Source organism: Cynocephalus volans, chromosome 4 (genome assembly GCF_027409185.1).
Source record: "Cynocephalus volans isolate mCynVol1 chromosome 4, mCynVol1.pri, whole genome shotgun sequence".
NCBI lineage: Eukaryota > Metazoa > Chordata > Mammalia > Dermoptera > Cynocephalidae > Cynocephalus > Cynocephalus volans.
Window position 1 is genome coordinate 77532129 of NC_084463.1, and position 7252 is coordinate 77539380.

The 7252-nt window shown below is 43.7% G+C and overlaps 1 pseudogene; it reads right to left on the reverse strand.

Annotated features, from left to right (window-relative positions):
• Window positions 1-3582: 3582 nt before the first annotated feature.
• On the reverse strand, window positions 3583-6879 carry LOC134376206 (cysteine protease ATG4D-like; annotated as a pseudogene).
• Window positions 6880-7252: the final 373 nt, after the last annotated feature.

Below are 7252 nucleotides of genomic sequence, written 5' to 3' on the forward strand. Positions count from 1 at the left end.
GTTCTCCAGTATTAGATGCATACATACTTATTATTGTTATGTCTTCTAGCTGGATAGATACTTTTATCATTATACAGTGGCCTTCTTTGTCTCTTTTTATGTTTTTTGGTTTAAAGTCTATTATCAGATATAAGAACATCTACTCCTGCTCATTTTTGGCTTCCATTTGCATGGTATATCTTTTTCCATCGCTTCTCTTTTACTCTGTGTGTGTCTCTATATGTGAGATGTGTCTCCTGAGGACAGCATATACACGGGTCTAGCTTTTTAATCCAATCAGTCAATCTGTGCCTTTTAAATGGGGAGTTTAATCCATTCATATTTAGGGTGGTTATTGACAAATATTGTTTAATTCCTGTCACTTAATTGCTTTTTGTTTAGATGATTTAAACAACTTTTGATCCTTACTTCCCCTTTTATTTCTCTTCTTCAATATTAGTTAAATATTTCAGGTGGCATGATTTAGCTTTTTGCTCTTTCTCACTGGCATTTTTGCTTTAACAGCTGGTTTTGTTCTTTCTTGTGTATCCATGATAGTGACATTCATTATTCAGATTCCAGATGCAGGACTCCCTTGAGAATTTCTTGCAGGGCTGATTGTGTGGTGGTGAACTCCCACAATTTTTGCTTGTCTGGGAAATACACTATTTCTCCCACATTTCTGAAGGAGAGACTTGCTGGGTAAAGAATATTGGCTGGCAAATTTTTTCTTTCAGTATTTTGAATATATCATTCCACTTTCTTCTGGCCTGTAGAGTTTCAGTTGAGAAGTCTGCCGTTAGTCTGATATGAGTTCCCTTATAGGTGACTTGATGCTTTTCTCTTGCTGCTTTTAGAATTCTCTCTTTGTCCTTGAGCTTTGCAAATTTGATTATAATGTGTCCTGGAGAGGATCTTTTTGGATTGAATCTGTTTGGGGACCTTTGAGCTTCCTGGATCTGAAGGTCTGCATCTCTCCCTACACCTGGGAAGTTTTCTGTTATTATTTCCTTGAATAGGTTTTCAATACCTTTTCCTTTTTCCTCCCCTTCTGGAATACCCACAATTCAGATGTTAGAGTGCTTGAGGTTGTCTGCTATCTCTCTTAGATTTTCCTCATTATTTTTAATTCTTTTTTCCTTTTTTTTTTTTTTTTGTTTTTCTTTTTTTTTTTGTCTGCCTGGATTATTTAAAGAAGACCATCTTCGAGATCTGAAATTCTTTCTTCTGCTTTCTGTAGCCAGCTGCTCAAGCTCTCTGTTGTCTTTTTTATTATTATTATTTCAATAAGTGAACCTTTCATTTCTAGGAGTTCTGCTACATTCTTTTTTAAGGTATTAATCTCTTTGTAAATTTCATCCTTCATATTCTGGATATTTTTTCTTGCTTCCTTGTGTTCTCTAATTGAGTATTCTTTTATTTCTTCAAGCTTTCTTAAGATCATTGCTCAGAATTCTTTTTCAGACATTTCAAGGATTCCCTGTTCTATGAGGTCTGGAATTTGAGCATTACTGTATTCCTTTGGTGGTGTCATATCTTCTTACTTGTTTATAGTTCTAACATTTGTTTGTTGATGTTTGGTCATCTGGTAGAGGACTTGCTTCTTCTGTTACTCTGGAGTTGGCGATGAGGATAAAGACTTCCTCCTCTATTTTCAGGCTCTACTGTTGACTCTTCTTATATCAATGTAGTCAAGTGAGTGGTAAACTGCCTTTAGAATGGCCCTGGCTGCTACTGTGGTGCTGAACCATCCTTGTGGTGACAGAAGGTGTGTAGGTATCTATATTACACCACCTTGACTCCTGTTCTAGCTTTCCATGACTGTAGACTGAGCCCCTCGTGCTGTGCAGGTCTCAGCTCACCTCAGTGCCTGCTGGTGCCACAGTGGTTTGGTCTCGGTTCACCTTGGCAACTGCTGGGCTGTGTGTACTTCCCTTTCCCTGGGGCCTTAGACTGAGCCTGGGTGCCATGTAGATCTCGGCTCACTTCCGTGGCTCCTGGGCTGTGTGCACTTCCCTCCAGGCCTTAGACTGAGCCCCAGTGCAGCAAGAGTCTGGTCTTGGCTCACCTCAGTGGCTGCTGGGCTCTGTGTACTTCCCTCCTGGCCTTGGATGGTGCCTAACAATTTTAAAATAGGTCTGCAAAAGTTAGGCATCAAAACGTCTCATTTTTTCAAGAACTACACAATCCCCTGCTGCCAAGGACCCACTATGCCAAACAACTCATTGTAGAAGAACTAATTCATTTGGAGAGGAAAGTGCTCATTTAGTAAATATAACTCAGGGCCCCTAGTTCAAGTATGGTGATTTGAGATTGATGTGCTAGGCATTTGATAGGCCTAATTTGTTCCCCAGTGATATGTAATCAGCATTACAAAACCTCTCATGCATCACTGAGATGAATTTGGATAATCTTCCACTCCAGCATTCAGAAAAACCCCTAAGCAGAATATATCTGTAATACTGAATAATTATGTCTTCCCTTCTTCAGAAAGCTCAGAGAAGTTTGCAAGCAATAATTAAGTCCTAGAACATTTACAAGACATGGGGAAAATACTATTTTCTTTTCATACACAAGGAACAGGATCAAAACAGTTAAGTGACTAAATGAAAGAGCTAGTTAAAGATAGAATCCCTAAAGTGCTGATGTCAGGGTAATATTCTATCCACTAGACTCCTCTTCTCTCCTTGTTATTTAAGAGGTAGGTCTCCTCAGGTCCTGGTTCAGCAAATGCAAGCAGCACAAAGAACTCTTCTTGGGATAGTCAGCAGATAAATAGGATAATTTCACTATGCTGAGCTGCCAGATTTTACTCTTCATAAGCCTGGGCCGTTCTTCACAAAGGGAGATGGAACAAAAATAAATAAAATCCTTTTTTGTAGGACTTAATATATCTGCTTTCTAACATATGACAAAATTTGTCAAATTTTAGATAATATTAACAATTTGATTTAGAATAATTCAACTTAAATATAAAAATCATTTTATCAAGGCATAAAAAGGGCTAATTCTAGATAGGCTAGCAGAATCCAAATATAAGGATACATTTTTAAAAATACATATGACTAGTAGGAGATTAATTTTCTCCTCAAGTAGTTTTAGTTTTGCCACATTTAATTATTATAAAAATTAACATATTATATAAATAAGTATGTGTTTATTATTATTAAACATTAAAAAAATAAATATAACAGTAATATATATGTCTGTGTTTTATTTCCAAATTTACAAAATATATAGACACTGAATAAATGTTTATTTAACTTTTGGACATTTTAGGATTTAAGGACACTGAATAAATGTTTATTTAACTTTTGGACATTTTAGACTTTGTCTTTTTTTTTTTTTTTTCCAAGTCAAACGGCTTTATTTGTCCCCAATGGCCACAGTTCCCCCCAGACCAGGGCTTCGGGACAAGTGAGTGGCCCAGGAGGTCCGGTGCAAGCTACGGTTCTTGAGTCAAACCCTGAATGAGTGCCCGCGAATCCTCACTCACTTTCTGTGAGAGGAAGGTAGGCTGGCATGCAGGCTCTGTCCCCAGCTGAATGGTTCCCAGACTGGTCTCAGTTGGGCTTGGTGAGGGGGTGAGACTGGGAAACTCCATCACCGCCAGAGTTCAAGCTCCCACACCCAACATGACAGACAGACAGACAGACAGACAGACAGACAACAGTGTTCCATCTTTTCCCCGCATCCCTTCCCTTTATAAAAACACAGAGTCCTCGGGGTTTGACGTTTGGCCTTGAGGATTCCGCCCACGCAAGGGGGCCACAGCGTCGGCTGGGAGAGCTGGGAGCAGAGGTCCAACAGGCTGTGGTCCTGAGTGTGGCCCTTGGCCAGGGTGAACACGGGCTACTGCTGCATGGCCAAGGAGGAGCTGAAGACCTTGGTCAGTTCTGAGCAGAGGGTCTCAACTTCCTTCCTGTCTGTAGCATAGAACCCCACAGTACAGCTGGTGTCCCTCTTGGCGAAGTCCACCTTGCAGAGCGAAGTGCCATGGAAAGACTCTAGGGAGAAGTCAGCCTGGCTGGCGTCCACAGTGGGCTGGCAGTAGTGGAGGTCCAGGCAGAGCAGGAGGTCAGCCTGGTAGCTAATGAAGCACGGTCAGTGGAGTGGCTTGGCCACCATGATGCCCAGACGCAGCTCTGGACACAGGAGCTCCTTCACGCCGGGCACAAACACGGGGTTGAGAGTCTTGCCAACGAGTCCCATGGGCACCAGAATGACCACAGACTTCCCTTCGGCTGTGGGGTCCGGCCTGGCCACCAGGCATCCCACATCCGCGTGGTACACTGTGCAGTCCTGCAGTCCTGAGAAACATACGTCACCGGGCGGCTAACCTCTGAGCGGCTCTCCACAGCTTTCCTGACGATGTGTGCCACCAGCGATGGCCCATACCAGTGCCCCGCCTCCTAGCCTGAGCTCTGCCCAAGCTCCACCAGCCGGTGGAGGCCGAAGGGGGCCAGAGTCGGGGCTGCAGCCGTGGGACACGGGGGCCAATGACTGCGCCACTGGCCCCCTCCCTCAGGCTCCCAGGCCAGCACGGGCGGTCACCTCCATCTCAGCGGCCTGGGCCCCACAAGTCTTTTTTCTTCAAAGCACACTTTGGGGACTGATAAACGAATAATTTATTAAACCCATTAAAGGTTTTCAAAATGGTACTCATTCCACTCGGTAGCAGAGAACAACTGTTGTAAGCTGTGTCTCCAAGATACATCCCAAATGATTTGCTTTTTTCCATCTCTCCTGCTCCTATTGTGGCGCACATTCCCCACTGCTCTCACCTGAACAAGCGCGGGACAACTGGTCTTCCTGACCTCACTCTTGCCCTCTTATAGCACGTTTTCCTAATACTAGCCAAAATGATACTTTAGGAAGATAAATCTGACTATGCTACCGTGAACTTAAAACTTTGTCTTTTTCCAATTGTGCTCGAAATAAAATCCACACTTCTTATCAGGAGTTATAAAACTCTAATATAACTTTGCCTAGTTCTACAGCTTCATTTCCTACCACTCTCTCTCTTGCGCACTATTCCAGCTCCTCAAACATATGAAGCCTGTTTCCACCTGTGAATTCTTATCCTTGCTTCCCTCTCCCTGGAACTCTGTTTCTCTGAATGAGGACCGCTCTAATCATTTCAGATCTCAATTAACATGCCACGTTCTGTAGAAGGCCTTCAAGACCGCTTGAAGTATCAAATAGTGCCACTTCTTGGCTTGTTCTACCACAGTACCCTGTTTTATCTTCATAGCACTGGAATTATTTTATGTAATATTTATGGTTTTGGTTTTTAGCTTTCCTGCTTACTTCTGGATTCCCCCAGAAGATTATAATATCCATGACAACAGGAATTTGTCTATCTAAATCATATCTTCATCTCTGGTTCCTAGAACACTCTGGAACATACTAATTATGCAATAAATATTTGGTGACAAATTAACTTTAAGATAATCAGTGTTTCATCACATCTATAAGAGAGGACGCTAAAAACAATCTAGTCTAAAGCACATGTACAGAATTCAGTAAGGTTGCAGGATACAAAATCAACATACAAAAATCAGTAGCATTTTTTTACTCCAACAACAAACTAGAAGAAAAAGAGATCAAGAAAGCAAGCCCATTTACAATAGTCACCAAAAAAATAAAATACCTAGGAATAAATCTAACCAAAGAGGTGAAAGATCTCTACAATGAGAACTACAAATCACTTCTGAAATAAATTAAAGACACTAAGAGGTGGAAAGACATTCCCTGTTTGTGGACTGGAAGAATCAATGTAGTAAAAAGTCCATACCACCCAAAGCCACCTACAGATTCAATGAGATTCCCATCAAAATACCAATGACATTCTTCATAGAAATAGAAAAAGCAATCCTAAAATTCATACGGAACAACAAAAGGCCCCAAATAGCCAAAGCAATCCTGAGCAAAAAAAGTAAAGCTGGAAGCATTATACTTCCTGACTTCAAACCACATTACAAATATGTAGTAACAAAAACAGCATGGTACTTGTATAAAAACAGACATGTGGATCAATGGAACAGAATAAAGAACTCAGAAATCAACCCAATTATTTACAGCCAACTGATCTTTTTTATTTTTTTTTTCAGTGAATTTAAAATCTACCATCACTTTTATTAATTTGGTAATTTCTTTTTTTATTAGGTTATTTTTTAAAAGCAAATCTAATTTCATTAATATTATTTTTTTATATTCCAGGATGTTGTTGTGGAGCAGTTGCGGGGGAGGGGGAGAGAGGAAAGAGGAAGGAAATGTGATGAAAGGAGGAGGGGTGGGATGGAGGCCTGTGCCACCCCCCTCATTACCACAGGGGAGACTAGGGGGCTTACAGCAGTGGCTTGGTCATTGCTGGGCTGGGTGCAGCTGTCAGGGGGTATTGCATAAGCCCTCACCCCATACCACCTGACCTCAGGAACCTGGGGCCCTTCTTGCTGTGGCTTGGTGGTCATCACTGGGCTTGTTGCATGTGTTGGGAGGGCATAGCCAAGACCCTCAGCCCCGCACCACCCAGGCTCAGGAGAGCCTGGGGCACTTCCTGCAGCAGTTCAGTGCTCACTGCTGGGCTAGCTGCAGGTGTCTAGGGGTCATGGCCAAGGCCTGAAGTCCCCCACCTCCCAGGCTCCAGAGAGTCTGGGGCACTTTCTGCAGCAGCACAGTAGTCACTGCTGTGCTGGTTGCGGGTGTGGGGGGGCGTGGCCAAGGCCCTCGGCCTCCCACTACCCCAGTTCGGGAGAGCCCAGGATGCTTCCTGTGGTGGCTTGGCAGTCACCGCTGGTCTGGTTGCACATGTTGAGGGAGTGTGGCTGAGGCCTGAGGACCTCCACTACCCCAGCTCTGGAGAGCCTGGGGCGTTTCCTGCAGTGGCTTGATGGTCATCGCTAGGCTGGTTGCAGGTGTCAGGAGGGCATGACCAAAGCCCAAGGCCCCACACCACCCTGGCTCAGGAGAGCCCAGAGTGCTTCATGTGGCAGCTTGGTGGTCACTGCTGGTCTGGTTGCATGTGTCAGGAGGCCTGAGGTCCCCCCACTGCCCTGGCTCAAGAGAATTCAAGGCTCTTCCTGCTGTGGTTCAGTGGTCTTTGCTGGGCTGGCTGAGGGGGGGTGGCCAAGGCCCTCATCCCCCCCTTGAGACAGGTTGCAGGTGTCAGTGGTCATTGCTGAGGCCCCCAGCCATCCCCCTTTTCTGGCTTGGTAGCCCAGGGGACTTCTGGTCCTTCTAGGTACTATAGGTGTTCTTTGGTGAAATGAGA